Below are 21,786 nucleotides of genomic sequence, written 5' to 3'. Positions count from 1 at the left end.
ATAAAAATAGAATTACCATCTGATTCAGTAATTCAACTTCTGGGTATATATCTGTGATGGTTCACTTCTGGGTATACACCTGAGATGTGTCAACTTGATTAGGTCACAGGATGCCCAGATGTCCTGTTCAATAATATTTCTGGGTGTGTCTGTAGGTTGTTTCTAGAAGAGATTAGCATTTGAACAGTTGGGCTGAGTAATGCAGATGACCCTTCACAATGTGAATGGTCACCATTCAATCTGTTGAGGATCTGAATAGAACAAAATGTGGAGGAAGAAAGAATTCTCTCTCTCTGCCTGACGGTTGAGCTGCTCTCAGAATGGGACTTACATCATCAGTGCTCCTGGTTCTCAGGCTCAGACTTGGATTAGAACTACACTACTCGCTTCCCTGGTCTCCAGCTTGCACATGGCACATTGGGACTTCTCCAGAATCACCTGAGCCAATCTCTCATAATAAACCTAATTATGTATATAATTTCCATTGTTATACATACACTTTCCTATTGTTTCTCTGCAGAACTGTAATACAATATACAAATGAATTGAAAGCAGGAGTTTGAACAGCTATTTGTACACCCATCAGCATTACAGGTGAACAGATTTTTGTACACCTTTCATAGCAGCATTATTCGCAAAAGCCAAAAAGTGGAAAAACCCAAGTGCCCAAGTGCCCATCAACAGCTGAATGGGTAAACAAAACGTGGTGTACACATTTGGAATGAAATATTATTCAGCCTTAAAAAGGGAAGAAATTCTGCCACATGTTGCTGTGTGGATAAGCCTTGAGGACATTACGCTAAGTGGAATAAGCCAGTTACAAAAAGGCAAATACTGTGTGATTTCACTCATATAAAATACCTAGAGTATCTTCACAGAAGTAGGAAATAGCATGGTAGTTACCAGGGACTGGGGAAGGAGGTATTGAGAGTTATCTTTTAATGGATACTTCTCAGTTTGAGAAGAAAATGTTTTGAGATGCATGGTGATGTCAGTTGCATAACAATGTAAATGTAGTTAATGCCACTGAATTGTACACTTAAGAATAGCTAAGATGGGGGAGCACCTGGGTGGCTCAGTTAGTTGAAACTGACTCTTGGTTTCAGCTCAGGTCATGATCTCACAGTTCGTGAGTTCGAGCCCCACATCGTGCTCTATGCTGACAGTGCAGAGCCTGCTTTGGACTCCCTGTCGCTCTCTCTCTGCCCCTCCCCCACTGGCTGTCACTCTCTCTCTCAAAAATAAACATTTAAAACAATTTTTTAAAAAGAAAAGATAGTAAATTTTATGTTGTGTGTATTTTACTACCATTAAAAATTATAAAAATCATGATGCCAAACATGTATAAATGAGGTATGATTGAGCCACAAAGAGAAATGAAATACTGATACATGCTACAACATGGATGAACCTGAAAATATTACACTATGTGAAAAAAAAAAAAAAACGACAGAAAAGGTTACATTGTGTGATTCCGTGTATATGACACATCTAGAATAGGTAAATCCACAGAGACGGTATGCAGATTGGTGGTTGCCAGGGGCTGGGTGGAGGAGGAAATGGGGAGAAAGTGCTTAATGGGTACAGAGTTTTATTTCCGAGTGATGGAAATGCTTTGGAACTAGACAGAGATTGTGGTTACACAACCCTGTGGATGTACTAAATGCCACCGTATTGTTCACTTAAAATGGCTAAGCATGTGGTATGTGAATTTCACCCCAATACATTTAAAATTAAAAATATATGTATGGGGTGCCTGGGGGGCTCCATCAGTTAAGCGTCTGACTATTGATTTCGGCTCAGGTCGTGATCTCATGGCTCATGAGTTCAAGCCCCACATTGGGCTCTGCACTGACAGCAGGGGGCCTGCTTGGGATTCTCTCTCTCTCCCTCTCTCTCTTTCCCTCCCCCATTCTCGCTTACAGTCTTTTTCTCTCTCTCAGAATAAATATATAAACTTTAATATATATATTATATACTATATATACTATTATATATCATATATACTATATACTATTATATACTATATATATATATATATATATATATATATATATATATATATATATATATAAAATTTTTTTTAATCTCAGGACTGGTATCTGTTTCCTGCTCGACACCAAGCACTGCAGCTGCTCCATAAGGGGCAGCCCCGATCACGTTCCCCTGAGGGGAGGCTGGCCACTCAAGTGACCCTCTTCTTCTCTCCTTTCTTAGGTACTCCCCTTTTTTCCTTCTCTCCTTTCCCCATCCCTCTTACCATCTTCATTACCAGGCCTACCCGACTTGCCCCCAGCCTGACCCTTTGAGCTCTTTCTTATCACCCTCCCCTTGGCTTACCGTCCTCCATGGACACTGGCCTCACAGTTGAACAGACCAAATAAGCTGCTCCCTCACCGCTTGCACTGGCTGCACCCCCAGCAGCTGTAGTGGTGCCCGGCTACTTACTTGCTTTGCCCTCCCTCTGGGTCCCCACTCTAATGTCACCTACACAGAAAGGCCTTTTGTAACCACTCTGTCTACATTTTAAGTATTATCTACCATGTTCTCTGTCTCCTTCCTCTGCCTTTTCTTTTCCTTCAGAACAGTTATCACTAGACTTGTCATATTTGCCTCAGATCTTTCTAAAATAAAAAAAAATATACATGAAGGTCCTTTTTCCATCTCCCCCAATATCACTCTCTTTTTCCTCTTTTACCAAAGGAACTCTCATAATTCTGGTCTCTGATTCACATATTCTTCTACTTACTTACTTACTCATTTATTTATACTTCATATGTGTGGGTATAAACAACAGACAGGAATTGCTTTTTCTGTTTTAAATATTATTTTATTTTATTTTAATTTTTTGTAATGTTTTGTTTATTTTTGAGAGACAGAGACAGAGCACAAGCAGGGGAGGAGCAGAGAGAGAGGGAGACACAGAATCCAAAGCAGGCTCCACGCTCTGAGCTGTCAGCCCAGAGCCCGACATGAACCGCGAGATCATGACCTGAGCCGAAGTTGGACGCTTAACGGACCGAGCCACCCAGGTGCCTCTGTTTGTAATTAATCGTTTTTATACAGTTATCTATCATGATGCACGTATCTCTACAACACACACACTCACATATACATGCACACTTCTATCTATCCAGTTCATTCATTTTAATGGCTGCACTATATTTTAACAAATGAATATACCTCAATTTCTCTAGCCCCTTATTAATGAAGCTTTCCCTCTAGTTTATGGCTACTATGAGAAATGCTGCAAGACACTATTTGTGCATACCTTTCACACACGTGGAGTTTCTATAGGGTGTAAACCTGGAAGTAGAATTGTGGTATGCCAGATGTTTTCCATTTGCCCCTCAGTTCCACTCTCTCCTCTACTCTGTTCTGCACCCCAGGAAGCTGACCTTTATGGACTACATCAATGAATGCCCTTTTCCTCTGCCTTCTTGTTGGATCTGGCCAGTGGGAGGTACCAGCAGGAAAGCAGGGGAGTGGGTGGGTAGGAGGAAAGGGGGTTGAGATCAGGGCATTTATTCTCCTGGTCTCTATCATGCTGGGTCTCTGTGGGTTGGCTACATTCCTCTCCCTAAGGCTCCCTAAATTTCCCTAAGACTGTTGCTCCTTGGATTCTGGAGATCTGGTAACCATTTTCTCTCTTTTCCCCTTCAGACCTAGGGATAGCCATGAAGTTCCCCAAATTTCCCTGCTACTGCTACCCTCATTGATTTTTTAAATTTCCATTAACTGTACCTGTGTTCTTGTAAATAGTCCATGAAACTGTCCTCAGTAACCCAGGGTGAGAGCACATTCTGTTTCTTGCAAGATGCTGATCAGTACATATGATGATATGTGCATTTTCAACTTTACCAGATGCTAATCAGTTAAAGGAAGCTAGCTTCCTGTCTCTGTTTCTCCCAGAGGATTCATTGATGAGATCTCAAGATATTTTCCAATGCCATTAAAATGTGACTTCCTTGCTTTTCACCACATGAAATCCCTGCTCTAGGTAGATTGGCCTATTCATTGGTCCCTGAACATCCTTGTGCTCTTAAGTCTTCCTTAGATAAAATATTCCTCCCCATTCTATTTCCTCCTTTTTCACACTGTGATCATCTGCACCCTTCCACTTCTCTTCCCTGCCCCCCCTCTCCCCGCTCCAACCAAGCTTCCTAGGAAGGAATCTCACTTGCTTCATGAAATCAAGCTACTAAGGGAGCTAATGATCATGAGCTCCTAATACTTATTGTCCCCACTGTGCAGCTGGTCCTCTGCCTCTCAAAAATCTCTTGTGCTTGTGGGGGCACCTGGGGGCCTCAGTTAGTTCAGCGTCCGACTCTTGATTTCAGCTCAGATCATGATCTTGTGGGTTCGCGAGATAGAGCCCTGAGTTGGGCTCTGTGCTGACAGCATGGAACCTGCTTGGGATTCTCTCTCTCCCTCTCTCCCTCTCTCCCTCTCTCCCTCTCTCCCTCTCTACCCCTCCCCAGCTCATGTGTGCTCTCATTCTCTCTCTTTCTCAAAAATAAGTAAATATACTTTAAAAAAATCTCTTGTGCTTGTTTTCCACTTTTAGTTTTCCCTATGTATATGTCTAATGTCTTCAACTATACTATGCTTCCTTGAAATGTTACCGACTTCGAGCTCTGTTTTAAGTATCTACCCACATTATTTAACTGTCGTGTTCAAGAGGTACTCAGTTAATATCTTTGATGACTCAGTAAATGAATCTATTGCCCTAATATCACTAACCAACATGCAATCTGATGACTGGAGTCCTCTCTGCACTTTTAAATAGATATAATTTCTCTTTTTCATGCCAGTTGAATTCATTCGTATGTTAAATGCATCCTATTAAATAGCCTGTGTGTCTGAGCTGAGAAGTATATGTTTCGGGTAATGAATGAATTAATGCCTGTGAATTTACTGTAGACCTAAAACTACTATTAAAATTAAAATTAAAGTATTTGTATTCTTGGGTCAGTTGCCTGGCTGGGTCAGTTGGAAGAGCATGGGACTCTTGATACCGGGGCCATGAGTTCGAGGCCCACGTTAGGTGTAGAGATGACTAAATAATAATAATAATAATAATAATAATAATAATAATAATAATAATAATAAATTTAAAAAAATTGTATTCTCATTATGAAAAAAGTTCTTAGCAGTGAAAACAAGGATGATGATACCCAACCAAGTTAGTTACCAGGGATCAAGGGCCTTCCATTCTCCACCCTCTCCAATGTGAAAATCTGAGGTTTCTTTGTTGACTTTGAAGTATCTGTTAACATCTGCAGACATCCTAAGGGAAATTGGCAAACGATAAATAGATCCATGCTATTTTTAACTCTACTGGGGGAAAAAAAGCAAGGAGAAATTAGGTTTCTCTAGGTGAAAACAGGAAGAGAGATGTTTTTCAGGAGCCTACCTAAGCAAAAAGAAACAAAAATTAGTCCCAACCTCCTTCATGGCCACCCCAAACGCAGTTGCCTATCTCTATCTAACATATACCCGGTAGTCATAAAGTTACAAATAACCCTTGAGAACGATCAAGTAGTGAACAGAGTAGAAGAAAGGTTACAGAACATTAACAGAGGGGATGAATGGTGAAGAAATGAAATTGATCAGCATAAACAATTGTAATCATTTGCAAGAAAAAGAGAGAGATAAGACGATGTTAAGGAGTAGCTCTATCAAGGGAAGGTGTTTTTGTCATCAGAACTCTTGCATCATGGGCGACCATGCTTGGCTCAGGGAAAGGACAGGCAGGTTTATCTGTTGAGGAGAGAGATGTGGAATGGGTGCTAAGGTGGTGGTCCTCAAAATATTGTCCCCTGTCCAGCAGTGCCACCTGGGGACTTGCCAGAGAGGCAAACTTCAGACCACCTGACTCAGAATCTCTGGGGGACAGGACTTAGCAGTCTGTCTGTTAACAAGCCAGGCAGTCGATTCTGATGTGTGCTCAGGTTTGAGAAGAACTAGAACTACCGTGCCAGGTGATTGTTTATACAATACCTATCTGTATGTGCGCCTCTGCCGTTAAACTATTTGAGGTTTTTCCTGTCAGGAAATGTTTCCCACTTGGCTCTTCATTGTTCACTCCAGGCAAGGGGAGCGGTGGGTGCCTGTGGGCTCAGGCAGACTCTGAAGCACTTCTAGTCCTGAGGAAGGTGTATAGAATTACAGGTACACTAGGAGGTCTACCGTGGAGGTCACTAGGAGGTCTAACTAGGAGGTCACAAACCGTGAGATCATGACCTGAGCCAAAATCAAGAGTCAGATGCTTACCCGACTGAGTCACCCAAGTGCCCCAAGAGTTTAATTTTTAAGCAATCTCCACACCCAATGTGGGGCTCGAACTCACAACCCCGAGATCAAAAGTCACATGCTCCACTGCCTGCACCAGTCAGGTGCCCTGCAAATGATTTAAATAGAAATTCAATGCTATGACAAAAGTCTGTATGGGGAAACGAGGAAGCCCAAAGAAAGGACATTTAGATCAGGGAAGGTCTCCTGGAGAAATTAGTACCTGCTCTTCAGAACACAGAAGATGTACTTAAAGAAAACGTATGAAAGTAGCTGAGAGGAAAAGGGGGAGGTATATGTTTCTGGTGAAAAGAATAGCATAATCAAAGACAGGGAGTTCCAACAGGACGGCAAATACTGGCAATGAAGATTCTCAGAAGTCAGCCTCAGACAGAAGCACATAGGAGCTGGAGAGGGGGATAGAGGGTGACCACCTGTCTGGCTTTCCCCAGAACGGTCTCAAGTTTAGCACTGAAAGTCCCCTGTTCCTCCATTCTAGACAAACCAGGATGGTTGGTTGGTCATACTTGGATAGAGGCCAGAGTGCAGAAGATCAGATGTGCCATAAAAAGAAGCACATATTTGAACTACCAGGATGTCCATCAGGATGTCACTAAAGGCGACAGGATATATTTGGGAAAATCTTACATGGCTGAATTAATAAGAATAGGGGCTCACGAGAAGGGAAGGCAAAGTCAACCCTCCTGGCTTTTGCTGTCCCACACAAGTGGGGACATATAAAAAACATTGTTAAAGAGGGAGGAAGGAAAGGCAGGAAGGCAAGGAGGGAGGATAAGTCTTGAAGTCGGGAGTTCTGTGTTCACTGTTTCCACTTACTCATACACATTCTGTAAGCTTCAATTTCCACATCTGTGAAATGGGATAATACCTACCTCCTTGGTTTGTTTTGATGATCAAACAACAGAGTGCTTGTGAAAAAGCTTTGTGAACTCTAAAGCACTATATGGGTATTACTAATAGGAGCACTATCAAACTCAAAATATATCCAACCACATCAATCTAGAGAGTGTAATTTGGGTTGTAATTGCATCACACTGCCGCCTGTGTGATGTTCACTCCAGGCAAGGGGAGCGGTGGGTGCCTGTGGGCTCAGGCAGACTCTGAAGCACTTCTAGTCCTAAGGACTACCAGCACCGTCGTCATTAAAACGCCTGTATGTTGGCTGGCTTCAGTGGGATTCAGAGTGGCTGGGGAGAACTGCCAAGGGGGAGGCAGTCCAGGTCCTTCCTTCTCTTCCCCCATACCATAAACATTCAAACCAGGCAAAGTGGGATTAAAAAGAACAAGAGAGGGGTAGGGGGACAGAAAGGAATGGAAGCGATTTATTCTAGAGCCCAACAATACTGTTGTAAGGGTTGATATCAAGTCAAGTCATGGCCTTTTTATAATTCTCTTTGCCCATGGGACATGACTCATACTTCTTGATCAGGTCCCTGCCTACCTCTCCAGGTTGTCTCCGGTCCGTCCTCCATATGCTGCATTGCCACCACAACAAACTGTTAGCCATGGTGGAATTTGTCCTGGTCTCTTCCTGCCTGTGCTCTCCCCTTTGCCAACTTCCCTCCTTAGACTTCTGGGATGGGCTCAGATGCTACCTCCAATGTGAAGTCTACTTTGGCTTCCCCAGGCAAAGCCAGGCATCAGGGGGCCCAAAGCATCTCGGGCACTTTTCTAGCATGGGGAGGGTGTAATGCTGTGTCGTAGACAAAAGCTTAGGTTTTCAGTCATATTCTGGCTTTTATGCCCAGGTGGGCCATTTACTCTTTCGCACAAGGCGTAAGAGAAGCCCTGCAGTGGATTGTGAAGAGCATAGATTCTGTCTGGAAATCCAGACAGCCCGGATGTGGGAACGTGGACCAAACTCTTGGGTCCCTAAATATGTCAAAAGGGGGTAATGAGGTTAGTATTGACGTCATAGGGTAGTCGTGAGGGTAAAGCGAGTTAACATGTGAAAACCACTGAGAACGGGGCCCGGCATATACATGTTAGTTCTTGCTGTTACTCTCACGGTTTCTTCTCTCACGAAATGGGAATAGCACTCACTGAAGAGGGCTGATTGGAGAATTACTCAAGCGGAAGTGCTTGGCTTAGAGAAAGTCCCTGATAAATCTTTTACTTGCCCTTTCCCCTCTTGCCGTTTGTATCACACTTCTTCACTTAAAGATATTTCCACCGCTAAAAACTCTTAGCTCCTCCAGGGAAGAGAGACATTCACCCATCTTTGCGTCCTCAGTGTCTGGCACATACTAGGTGCTCAAGAAAGACTTGGCAAATGAACTGATAAAAATGTAGTCTTGGCAAAACTCAAAATGGCCTTAAGTGGCCTCTTAGCTATATACTAAAAGGCCACCAAATAGGAATGCAATCCCTAAAAATCTGTATTTTTATAAATCTATGTAAAATTCATCATTTGACTAGTAGGTCTTTTGTGTTTGTGTTTCTTGCTTTGTTTTGTTTTGTTTCTTCCCTAGCCTTCTCTCTTCCCTGTTTTCATCTTGGGTAGGGTTTCTCAATCCTGGCACCAGCAATGGTTTCGAGACAGTCCTGTGATTGTAGGCTGTTTAGCAACATCCTCGGCCTCTACCCACAAGATGCCAGTAGCATCTCCCACCCCTAGTCCTGGCAATCTAATGCCTCTAGACACTGCCAAGAGTCTGGGAGACGGGGCAAAATCCACGCTCATACCCCACCATTGAGAGCCACTGGTCTAGGGAATCTGCTCAAACATTTCCAGATAAACTAAATTTTGGTAAGGACTGATTTTTTTTTTCTCTTTTTCTCCAACGCAGAAATTTGGTTCAAATGCCTCCAAATTGAATAGACTCTGACAACGGTGAAGGAAAAGGAATCCCTTCTTCCTTGACTGCAGTATTCCTCTAGATTCTCATCCTTAGAAATGGCAAGGTTGGGGCACTTGGGTGGCTCAGTCGGTTAAGCATCCGACTGTGGCCCAGATCATGAGGTCATGATCTCACCATTCAAGGGTTTAAGCTGACAGAACCTGGATCCAGCTTCAGATTCTGTGTCTCCGTCTCTCTCTGCCCCTCCCTGCTCGCAATCTGTGCTGCTCTCTCTCAAAAATAAATAAAAACATTAAACCAAAAAAAATTTTTTTAATAAAAAAGAAATGGCAAGGTTAGGGAAAGGGCTTAAGAGCACATTTTATTTATCTAGACATACGCCCCTGACATAGCAATTGCATATTTCTCTTATTTCATTTTGTGGGGAAACTCAAAGAATGCAGTGTTTTACAATTCAAATTAAAGCAACAAACACATCAAGCTGTCTGATTTTCTGGGAGTGAGAAGTGGGGGAGGGGCTTTATGATGGCATAACTGCCTGAAAACTTTTCAACACCAGAAAAACGTTTTGCAGCACGAAAGAAAAATGTGCATGTTGAGAAAGAACATGAATGCTAAAAACACATTGTTACTATAAATTTTGAATCTGAGACACAATTCACAATGCTGCTTTACTAATAGTGCAGTTTTAAACCTATTTAAGCTGGGAAATTTGTTATCAGGTGACTCATACATGTGGGGAAATCCAGTTCATGTGTGCCAAAGATGAAAGAAAGCGATTAGGTGTTTAAATGTTAAGATTCCATTCAGTCTTGTGAATGAACTGCAGTAATCTCGGATGAGAAGAAAAGCAAGAGGGCAGTTACTCATCAAGTTAAAAAATGTTAAAGGACTCTCTGGATTTAAATAATAAAACCTTACATTTATGACACATTTATCTTTCAAATACCATAAGGACATTTCTTTCTTTTTTATTTCGAAACATTCACAAAGTTAAAAAAAAAAAAAAAGTTAAGTACAGTGCAAACAACTTTTTGTCCTTAAGCATTTTAAAGTACAGACCTGAGGCTCTATTGCCCACAAATACTTTTTCCTACAGACAAGGACTCTCTCCTGTATAATCACAATGCAACCGTTAAAAGCAGACAATTAACACTAATGCGTGACTGCTAGGTAAGCCTCAGACTCTGCTCACGTTCTGCCAATTGTATCAATGATGTGTTTTCTAGCAACAGGTTCAGAAGCACACACTGCACTAAGTTGTCATGTCTCCGTCATCTGCCTCTGCCTGAAACAATTCCCCGGTCTTTCTCAGACTTTCATGACTTTGGCACTTCGGAGTTATCCTGTAACTTGTCCCTTCATTTGGATTTTGCTGGTGTTTCCTTAGGATTATATTCAGGTTATACAACCTTGGCAGGAATATCATAGAAGTGATGTCACTTTCATCGCTTTATATCGTGTCATGTGGCACATAATTTCAGTCTGTCCCATTACTAATGATGTTCACTTTGATTCCTTGCTTAAGGTAATATCTGCTAGGCATATCCTCTGTGAAGATATTCTTTTTCCTAGTGAAACCATGTAAATACCCCATTCCTCAGCAAACTTTTGATGTACTCATTTATTTATGTCTTTGTAGTCATAATTTTCTATTTTGTTCAATGGGTGATGATATTTTACTGTCATTTTAAATTTTGATGCTCGATTTGTTCCTGACTTGGCCAATGGAAGGCTCTTCAAGTGGCTTCTATGTCCTTGTGACACTTTCACAGTATTCCTTGAGCCCTTCCTTGCTCTGTCACAACAAAGTGTTCCAGGCTTATACTTCCCCTGCCCCAGATGTGGGATCAGTCATTTCTCTAAGGAGCCCTGGTTCCTCTCAGAGAAAAACGTTATTTAGAAGCCAAGATCTTGACACTACCTGTGATCATTGGTATCAGGCTGTCACCATGCCTAAACTTGCTGTGGTGCCTATAAAAATGTGCCACTTGGGGGCAGCTAGGTGGTTCCACTGGTTGAGCGACCAACTTCGACTCAGGTCATAATCTCGCGGTTTGTGGGTTCGAGCCCCACGTCAGGTTCTGTGCTGACAGCTCAGAGCCTGGAGCCTGCTTCGGATTCTGTGTCTCCCTCTCTCTCTGCACTTCCCCTGCTCACTCTCTGTCTCTCTCTCAAAAATAAATAAACATTAAAAACAATTAAAAAATGTGTCACTCGGATCTCCTGCTACAGGCAACATAATTGACTGACAGCCCCTACTACTGCCCGCCCCCCACCCCCCCATCTATCACCCTGTTTGTACTGAGGCCATACTCCCCAAGGGTTACTCCCAGTCAATACTTAAGCATAGCAGGCTCAGGGGGCCCATTCTGCAAGACATAGGAATTCTTCAATGGGCAACTTTGGTTTGGGAACTCCCCATCTACTTAGTAAATCCATTCTTGGAACTGTGCGGCTGTGCAAGACTTGTCCTACTCCTGTCCTTCTTTCCTTATCTCCTTCCACAAATGTCAGAAGACATCTCAGGCTGAAGGATCTCTCACCCTTCTCCTTTCTTACTTGTATTAGTTACCTATCACCGTGTAGCCATTACCTTCGAAAGATATTAACTTAAAACAAAATACATATTTATTATTTCATAGTTTTTGTAGGTCAGGAATTTGAGAGCAGATGAGCTGGTCCGGAATCTCTCATGATGTTGCTGTCAAGAGGTCAGCCACAGCACAGTCATCTGATGGCTTGACTTGACCCTGGAGGGTGTATTTCCAAGATGACTCAGTTGGCTATTGGCAAGAGGTCTCAGTTCTTCACTACAAGGACCATTCCTTAGGGTCCCTTGAGTGTCCTTGTGACATGACAGCTGACTTTAGCCCTAAACAAGTGCTCCAAGAGAAGGCAGAGCCACTGTTAAAGACAAGCCAACAGGTCCAAAATGGAGTCACTTATGCTAAGCCCGATGCCACCAAACTGAAACTTACAGTTTCGTCCTCTCCCAGAAATGGAATCTTAAACCAATCAGTTAGGAATCACCAGGTCAGCACTGGTGAGGTAACCTGCCTGATAGACCCTTGCCATTCCCTGAAGGAAAGTGACTGTGCCACAACGGATCCATTATTTTGCTAGTATAACTTTCTTGTCCCACTCCCTTCTACTGATAAAAGTCTTCCATTTTGTATAGCTCCTCAGAGCTCTTTTCTATCTGCTATGTAGGTTGCTGCCTGATTCATGAATCATGGACTAAAGCCAATAACATCTTTATTTTTTTTAAGTTTATTTATTATCTTTGAGAGAGAGAGAGAGAGAGAGAACACAAGCGGGGGTGGGGGGTAGAGAGAGAGGGAGACACAGGATCCGAAGCAGGCTCCAGGCTTGGAGCTGTTAGCACAGAGCCCGATGTGGGGCTCAAACTCATGAACTGCAAGATCATGTCCTGAGCCCAAGTCGGACGCTTAACCAATTGAGCCACCCAGGCGCCCCACTAATAGCATCTTTAAAATTTACTCAGTTGAATTTCTTTTTAACACATGTATTGTCTAACCTTAAATTCACACCATGTCTTTGCAGAAATAGGTCAACTCTATTCATTTTGGGAAGGACTTTCCAGGTGTGAGACCACCAAGAAGTAAGAATCACTGGGGGCCACCTTGGAGGCTGTCACACTCCTCCTATATATCTCTTGCACATCTAATCTTGTGCAAGAGTCTTGGTAACTCCTTCTTAGTAAACATGAACTGACACATCTGCTTGGTGGACAGAGCTAGGGAATACACACACACACATACACACACACACACACACACACACACACAGAGTCACATATTCATTTATAGCTATTTATTTCTATATCTATCCACATATACTGAAAACCATAAATTCATATCGATACATCCAATATCGATACATACCAATAAAGAATCACAGCATCTGTTCTAGTGTTTTCTCTTTCTGTATTTGTAACTGCTTTGTATGTGTTGAGATACCTGGACATGTAGATTTACCTATTTTATCAAATATGGGAAGTTTTTGACTCATTCCTTCAAATATTCTTTTTTTTTAATGTTTACTCATTTTTTTGAGAGAGAGAGGGAGAGAGAGAGACAGAGATAGAGAGCGTGAGTTGGGCAGGGCCAGGGAGAGAAGGAGACACAGAATCTGAAGCAGGCTCCAGGCTCTGAGCTGTTAGTACACAGCCCAATGCAGGGCTCGAACCCACGAACTGTGAGATCGTGACCTGAGCCGAAGTTGGACACTTAACCGACTGAGCCACCTAGGTGCCTCCTTCTTCAAATATTCTTTATGTCCCTTTCTCTTTGTTACTGGAAACCCTGATTGGTACCTTCTACATTGCTACTGCACCATGGAGAGAAGGGCAGACAAGAGTAAATTAAAACACAACAAACCTCTTCTACCATGTTTCAGTGCTCATTCTCTCTCTTTTTTTAATGTTTATTATTTTGAGAGAGAGAGAGAGAGAGAGAGAGAGAATATGAGCGGGGGAGGGGCAGAGAGAGAGGGAGACACAGAATCTGAAGCAGGCTCCAGGCTCTGAGCTGTCAGCACAGAGCCCGATGTGGGGCTTGAACTCATGAACTGCGAGATCATGACCTGAGCTGAAATTGGACGCTTAACCAACTGAGCCACTCAGGTGCCCAGTGCTCATTCTCTTTTAAAAACAACAACAACAACAAAAACCCCCTCTATTTATTTATTTGTTTGTTTAAATGTTTATTTATTTTGAGACAGAAAGAGAGAGTGCAAGCCGGGGAGGGGCAGAGAGAGAGAGGGAGAATCTCAAGCAGGCTCCACACTGTCAGTGCACAGCCTGACACAGGGCTCTACTTCATGAACCGTGAGATCATGTCCTAAGCCAAAATCAAGAGTCAGATGCTTAACTGACTGAGCCACTCAGGTGCCCCTCAGTGCTCATTCTCTTGACTAAGCATTTGCTTGGTTGCTATAAACCTTTCATTGTCTTTTTTTTTTTTTAACGTTTATTTATTTTTGGCAGAGCATGAACGGGGGAGGGTCAGAGAGAGAGGGAGACACAGTATCCGAAACAGGCTCCAGGCTCTGAGCAGTCAGCACAGAGCCCGACGCGGGGCTCGAACTCACAGACCGCGAGATCACGACCCGAGCCGAAGTCGGCCGCTCAACCGACTGAGCCACCCAGGTGCCCCAACCTTTCACTGTCTTGTAGAGCTCTGATAAAGTTGACTCTGAGAGTTTTTGCCAGTGTTTTTTTTTTTTTTTCAGTATTTATGGGAAGAGACAGGCCCGTGGATTTCCCCACTCCATCATTTTCATTGACATTGACACTGATATATCTGCCTTCTATTTGTGACTCCCTTCTCCAACAGAAAGCCAGCTTCTATTATTCTTAATGTATTTACTTTTTGATTAATCCCTCTGTATGTAACCAATATTCCGCTCCCTCTATCATCCCCTTCCCTGCATGGACCCCTCCTCTCTGCTCCGTCTACATCCGAGTCCCTGCGACAGAGTGTCCTCTGCTGCAGGAGTCCTTTAATTCTGCTGGGGCTAACCTGAGTACTTTAGTGCACAGTGTTTTCATTTATTGATCATTAAAAAGTTTTATTAGGTTTTACTGGGGGGTTATACGGCCACTGATGAAATAAGAAACAAATATTATTAGAAACAAAGTATACTTCTTTTCAAATTATAACTATATTTAGGCATCTCATGCAATACTCTTATTCTGTAGCTAGGAATGACTATTAAATCCCATTCAAAGATGGAAAAATAGAGGTAAGGCACTCTTACGGTATCCCCCAAATTTATGGTGAGCAGCTGCAGTCACACCCCGTCCGATGTTAGGAAACCTTGCAACACGTCCTTCGTCACTTCCCTCTTCCATTTCCAGCAGCAACTCTTCACATCTTTATCACATTTCTGAAGCCCACGCTGTATTCTTTCTTACTTCACTCTGAATAGATTAACTTTGCTTTTTAAAAAAAATTATTTATGTATTTTTTTATTTTAGAGAGGGGAGAAGAAGGGGAGAGGGGCAGAGGGAGAGAGAGAAAGTCCCAAGCAGCGTGAAGCATGACATGGGGCTTGTTCCCACGACCCTGGGATCACGACCCAAGCCAAAATTGAGTCGGATACTCAACTGACTGAGCCACCCAGGCACACCAAACTTTGCTTTTTGAATACAGTGGTCTCCCCTTACCCATGGGGTACACATTCCAATCCCCCTGAGGGTGCCTGAAACCATGTTTCCTCCTAAACATAAAAGCTTAACTTATAAATTAGGTGCAGTAAGAGATCAACAACAGTAACTAATAATAGAACAGGGGTGCCTGCCTGGCTCAGTGGGGCATACGATCTCGATCTCAGGGTCATGAGTTCAAGCCCCGTGTTGGGCACAGAGCTTACTTAAAAAAATGGAACAATTATAACAATATAGTGTAATAAAAGTTCTGTGAATGTGGTCTCCGTCTCCCCAAATATCGTATTGTACTATACTCACCCTTCTGCTTGTGATGACGAGATGCTAAAATGCTCCCATGATGAGATGAGATGAAGTGAGGTGAGTAACATTGTGCCAGAACATTAGACTACTAGTCTTGATCTTCTGATGACAGGGACTGTGGTTGGCTGTGGGTAACTGAAACCAGGGAAAGTGAAACTTTAGATAAGGGGGGACTACTGTATTAAGCAAATAAAGGCCATCAAATGTAAACTCTTTCAAATATTTGTCTCTGTTATCCCATTGCCCCCAAACCTATAGTTACAAGGGGCAGATTCGGGTTTTGTGGTACCTGAGCACATGCAACTGGAAAAGGAGGAATTAAAAAAAAAAAAAAAAATACAAAAAAATTTACCCTGGAAAATTTTATAAAAACATATGACATGTTATATCATGGTCATGGTCCCTCCCAGAGCCTCTGGAAGCAGCCTGTGAAAGTAGGGGTGGAAAAAGGGAGTTGGAACTTCAGCAGCTTTTTTTTTTTTTAATTTTTTTTTTTAACATTTATTTATTTTTGAGACAGAGAGAGACAGAGCATGAACGGGGGAGGGTCAGAGAGAGAGGGAGACACAGAATCTGAAACAGGCTCCAGGCTCTGAGCTGTCAGCACAGAGCCCGACGCGGGGCTTGAACTCACGGACCGCGAGATCATGACCTGAGCTGAAGTCGGCCGCTTAACCGACTGAGCCACCCAGGCGCCCCCAGCAGCTTTTGATAGGTCTCCTCCTTCTCTCGCACCCGGAAATGGTGGTTCTCCTCCTCCCCCTGTCCAAGGCCAATTCATCCTGTACCCTCCCTCTCTCTTCTTCCCTTCTAAACAATTCCATCACACAGAACATACTGTTCTCTAACTTGTTCTTCAATTAACAGTATATCAAGGCTACACTTCCAAATCGATACATCTAAATCTACACAATTCTTTTTAACAGCTGTATAGTATTCCACAATAAGGATAGACCATTGTTTCTTCAACTATTCCCTTTTGAATGCATTCAGGTTTTTTTTTTCTTATTAGATTGAACCATATAAAACTACCATATTTGTAGGCTTGTTTGTTTTGTTCATTTTATATTACAATGTTTTACTAAATATCTATGTCTCTATAAATTTTGTTCCTGTGGATAAATTCTAAGAGGTGGGATTCTATTTTAAAAGAGGTGGATATTGGGGGGGGGGGGCACCTGAGTGGCCCAGTCAGTTAAGTGCCGGACTCTTGATTTTGGCTCAGGTCATGATCTCACAGTTTTGTGAGTTTGGGCCTTGCCGAGAACACTGTGCTACAGGTGCAGAGCCTGCTTGGGATTCTCACTCTCTGTCCCTCCACCACTCGTGTGTTTTATCTTTCTCTCTCACATGCAAAATAAACAAAAAAATTTTTTTTTTTTAAAAAGGTGTGTATAACGGGCTACCTGGTTGGCTCAGTGGGTTAAGCATTGACTTGATTTTGGCACAGGTCATGATCTCATGGTCCTGAGATAGAGTCCTGGTATCAGGCTCCTTGCTTGGTGTAAAGCCTGCTTAAGATTCTCTCTTCCTCTCTCTCTCTCTGCCCCTCCCCCATGTACACCCCTCCCCTCCCTAATAAAAAAATAAAATAAAAGTTGTGTATATTTTACTCCTAGATTGCTTTCCTAAAATGTTGGCATAATGTATGCTCCCATCAATGACCTTTTTGGAAATTATAAGTCACAGCAGCCTTGTTTCAGTGTTTCTCAGAGCAGACTGTCTCCACCATACCCTGTATTCGCCATTATTGACCGCACCTTCTCTCACCACAACTCTTCAACCAGTTTTCCACCTTCCCCCTTTCGGTTTATGTCTCTAGCTTCTCTTTTTCTATTCATTCCTAGATACTTGTATTCCACATGGATCTGCTCTGGCTCACTTTTCTAGCCACAACGAGTGCTCTCTTCTCCCCTTAGGTAAGTTTATGGCTCCAGCTGTAACCTCTACCCTCAGCCCACCAGTGAGGTGGCCCCAAGTTCACTTCACCTGAACTATGAAAATGCCCTCACTTCCTGCAGATGTCTTACTGTCATCCTCCAGAAAATTGTGGTAATAACTATTTACTATTCTACAGCACATTCCTGGGTTGTGTGGTGTATAAGTTCCACAATCATCACTGAATAGCTATATTTTCCACTCCTCTCCTGAGTCCAAACTTCTACATCAAAACTGTGTACTGTATATCTCCAGCTGGAAGTTTTACAGGCAGGGCCAATACAAAAGACCCATTGTTGAACTTATCATCACCTCTTCTGAAATCCTCCTTAGGCATTTCTTTTCTTAGTAAACGAGACTCTCATTCACTTGGGTGCATAACTTAGAAACCTGGAAATTCACCCTAGACTACTTCTCTCTCTCTCTCTCTCTCTCTCTCTCTCTCTCTCAATTCACATCGGATAGGTTCCCAAGCCCTGCGGTTTCTACCCCATATTCCTCAAATCCATGATCTCTTCAATCCCCTGGGTTGTTGGCCTGACCATCTCTTTCAGGGGCTAAAAATAACTTCCTCCTTGGTCTTCCTACTTTTTGCCTTGCCTCCCTTCTATTCACACTGCAGTCAGAGATATTATTTAACACGTAAATCAGTTCTCTACCATGAGAAAAATGCTTCAAACTCCACACTGTCAACAGGCTAAAATCTAAATGACTAAGCATGACTTAAAAATCAATTTATTTATCCAATATCTACTTAATGGCCTGCCTCATTTTCTGACATTCTCTAAAAGCACCCTATGCTTCAGCTATATGGATCTACTTTCAAATCTCCAACATGCCAAGCTCTCTAATAATTCAGTGCCTTTGCACCTGCTACCCTTCTGCTTGGAATTCCTTGTCAGTCTTGTTGGCCTGACAGACTCCGACTTAAATTTCAGGCTTAAGCTCTCAGGTTATTTTCCTTTTTTTAAATGGTGCAGGCAGACAAACACTCAAGTTCCTTATTGATATTCTGCACACCTACACCATAGCAATTTTAACATTTAAATTATTTGTTTTATCAATTAGTGTTTCTAAACACAGTTGTAAGCTTTTGGAGGGTAGGAGCCATGATTAGTCTCATCTTTGCATCCCCAACACATAACACAGTGACCTGCATTGAATATTTAATAAGCATTTGAATGAATGCAAAAATAAATTAGTTAAGTAGTAAGAATGACGTCCAGGCTAGGGCTTAACCTTAAGCTACATAGATTTTTCACTTAAGTACCTCTTAAAAAATTGGAAAAACAGAAGAATATATTAACGGAAATTTAAGAAATAAAAAGTAAAATAAATCTCATATTACTTTACCATCCTAATGCCTGTTTTAATGCAGTTACTATTTACTTTTGGTCTTTCCTCCAATATGTGGTAAATAAGGAAGTATATTTATAATATATGCTTGTGTTTATATTTATATTTTACATGGTTGTAATGAAGACATACGTGCACTTTCACGTTTTAAGTTTAACTAACTGTAAACATTTTCCACCACTGTTGTGTAGTCATCTGAACCATCACTTTTCAACATTGTATGTGATACTTCCTCTCTCTACTTAGGATGACGGCTATAGAAACTTAGGTTGTACTCGGTTTCCTATTATAAATAGGAACAGATCCAGGTTTTATGGAACTTGAAATTTATACAATTTTGAGAGATGTTTTCAGTAAAAGAATACAAAAAAGCCTTACTTTCGCAAACTTTGTGAATACATTGTTAGGGACGCTCCCGGGGTCTGGAAGGGGCCTGTGAAAGTGAAGCTTAATTGTCACTTAATTTAAGTGAAGGTTAATTTTCATCAGCTTCACAGTTGTCTACCTCCAATTATAAATAATCCTGTGATAAGCATTTTGAGCATGTGATTTTTCCCTCTCTTCTATTATGTTCCAAGGATTCCAAGTTATTATAACACCATAATATGGTCATATTATGACACCTTTCTCACCTTGAGGTTGAGAAAGGAAATGATTATTTATTGAGCATCTATTATATATTGACATATTATTTATCAATATAGTTTAGATATATTAAAAAAAATTTTAATGTTTACTTACTTTTGGGAGAGAGAGAGAGAGAGAGGGAGAGAGAATGAGCAGGGGAGAGAAGCAGAGAGAGGGAGACATAGAATATGAAGCAAGGAAGCTCCAGGCTCTAAGCTGTCAGCACAGAGCCTGACACGGGGCTCCAACCAACGAATCGCGAGATCAGGACCTGAGCCAAAGTTGGACGCTTAACCGACTGGGCCACCCAGGCACCCCAATTTACTATTTAATTTAATCCTTACTACAAGCCTGAAGGAGGTATCATCCCCATGTTACAGACGAGAAAACTGAGGTGCAGTGGGTTTTGTACATCATGTACATCTTTGAGTAGTTACATCTTGTAACTGGTAGGGTTTGGATCCAAAGCTCATGCCTTCTCTTCATCACTACATTATGGTGTTTCCACAGCCTCACTAGCTTCACAGTAATACATTTTCTAGGCTATTGCTGAAAAACCTGGTTCACAGTTACCTGTTTTGAGGAGGCCAGTAGGCCAAATTTGCAGTCTTGACATGGTTCTTGGAAGAAGGTAATTTAAATCAGTGGTGGCTAGACTTTCTTCAGGTGAATTTAGGAGAAAGTGATTTGACTGTTTCTGCCCTCCGTCTTCTTACAGACCTGTATCACTTAGTTCAGCACATATTTCTTGGAAGAAGCAGTGTCTGAAGTTGAAAGACCTGGGCTGGGTTTGGGTCCTGCTGTTCACTACTTGAGTGGCCTTGGCAAAGTCATTGAACCCCTCATTTTCCTCCTCAGTGCAATGAGGATAGTAAGTAACAAATCCTGCCTCACTCCAGGCTAGTGCCAATATGATAACGTGCGTGCAAACCCTCAGTGAACTCCAATGTCACTGAGGTACAGTAGTGCCCCCTTATCAGAGGTTTTTGCTTGCAGTGGTTCCCCGCAGCCAACCACGATGGGAAGCAGATCATTCTTCTGACTGTTGTCAAAAGTCAATAGTAGCCTAAGGCTACGTCCCAATGCCTGCATCATTTCACTTCACTTCATCTCTCGTGTAGACATTTTATCATTTCACATCATCACATGAAGAGTGAGTACAGGAAAGATAGTTTGAGAGACAGGCCATAGTCACATAACTTTTATTACAGTATATTGTTGTAGTTGATCTATTTTATGGTTAGTTATTGTTGTTAATCTCTTCGTGTGCCTAATTGATAAGTTAAACTTTAACTCAGGTATGTATGCATAGGTAAAACCGGTATACGTAGGGCTGGGTGCTATCCATGGTTTCAGGCACCTGCAGGAGGTCTTGCAGTTAAGGAGGAATTTTTGTATAAGTAACATGGTGGAAGTTCCTCCACTTGCTCGCACGTCTGCCTCCAGGTAAGGGCCTGTGACAGCCGTACAGAATTCACCCGATGGCTCCATTATGGTTAACTCTGGCTGGAGTTGCCTCCTCAGCTGAAGTTGCCACTTCTTTTCTGGGGTGGATGTCTGGGCTGTTCCACCGGGAAGCATCAAAAGCAGCAGAGGCGGTGCAAAACCAGGCTGAGATTCTGGTGAATCTTTCCCTCCTCAAGCTGCGAACTGATCAAAAAAATGCCAAAGATTTATCTATAAATGCAACTCGTAAAATCCCAAGCACAGTTCTTACCAATTGTCCCTTTGCTCTGTCTTAGGTGCTGACGCATTTATCCTGGAATTTTACCTGGCCGATTAGAAATCTTTAGTCCTTGTGGGACCTAATTCTGGGGATGGTCTGTAATTCTGGAAAGCCACGAGAAAATAAAAATCTCTGTTCTGAGTTGGCGTTTGGACATCCTCCCCGTATCACGTTTAAAGCTGGTGTAAGCAGCATTAGTCTTTATTTTCCTTAACAGAGAAAAGCGTAAACCCATTTCCAAGCCCCAAGATTGAACTCGTCACCCTGTGCCGGGCCCCGCGCGGCTCCCCGCGCACGGCCTGAAGCTCCGCAGCCGGCCCGCCGCCTCCCGCGTCCTCAGCCCAGGTGTCAGGCAGCGGGGACCCGGACCTCCACCTGGCTCGGCCGGCGGCGACCGCACAAAGAGCGGAGCAGGCGGCGGCCCGGCCGAGCCGCAGAAAGTAGTCCCGACCACGCCGGGCCGATGTTGTTCGACGTCGCTTCACGCCCTCCGCGGGGAGGGCCGCAGCGGCCGACCCAGGAAAGAA

The 21,786-nt window shown here is 42.6% G+C and overlaps 1 long non-coding RNA gene across 4 annotated transcripts in view; it reads right to left on the bottom strand.

Annotated features, from left to right (window-relative positions):
• The window catches only part of LOC122224256, a 43,723-nt gene extending 21,950 nt beyond the window's left edge, over positions 1 to 21,773 (bottom strand). For 3 of the 4 annotated variants that reach the window (XR_006204700.1, XR_006204698.1, XR_006204699.1), the window contains exons 1-2: positions 20,107 to 21,773; positions 15,610 to 15,747 (exon numbers count right to left, since the gene is read on the bottom strand). This is a non-coding gene — a long non-coding RNA (uncharacterized LOC122224256). The remainder of the gene's footprint in view (positions 1 to 15,609; positions 15,748 to 20,106) is intronic. The other variant, XR_006204701.1, reaches the window with a different exon arrangement.
• Positions 21,774 to 21,786: the final 13 nt, after the last annotated feature.

Source organism: Panthera leo, chromosome B4 (assembly GCF_018350215.1).
Source record: "Panthera leo isolate Ple1 chromosome B4, P.leo_Ple1_pat1.1, whole genome shotgun sequence".
Taxonomy (NCBI): domain Eukaryota; kingdom Metazoa; phylum Chordata; class Mammalia; order Carnivora; family Felidae; genus Panthera; species Panthera leo.
This window is presented reverse-complemented; position numbering and strand designations above follow the sequence as displayed.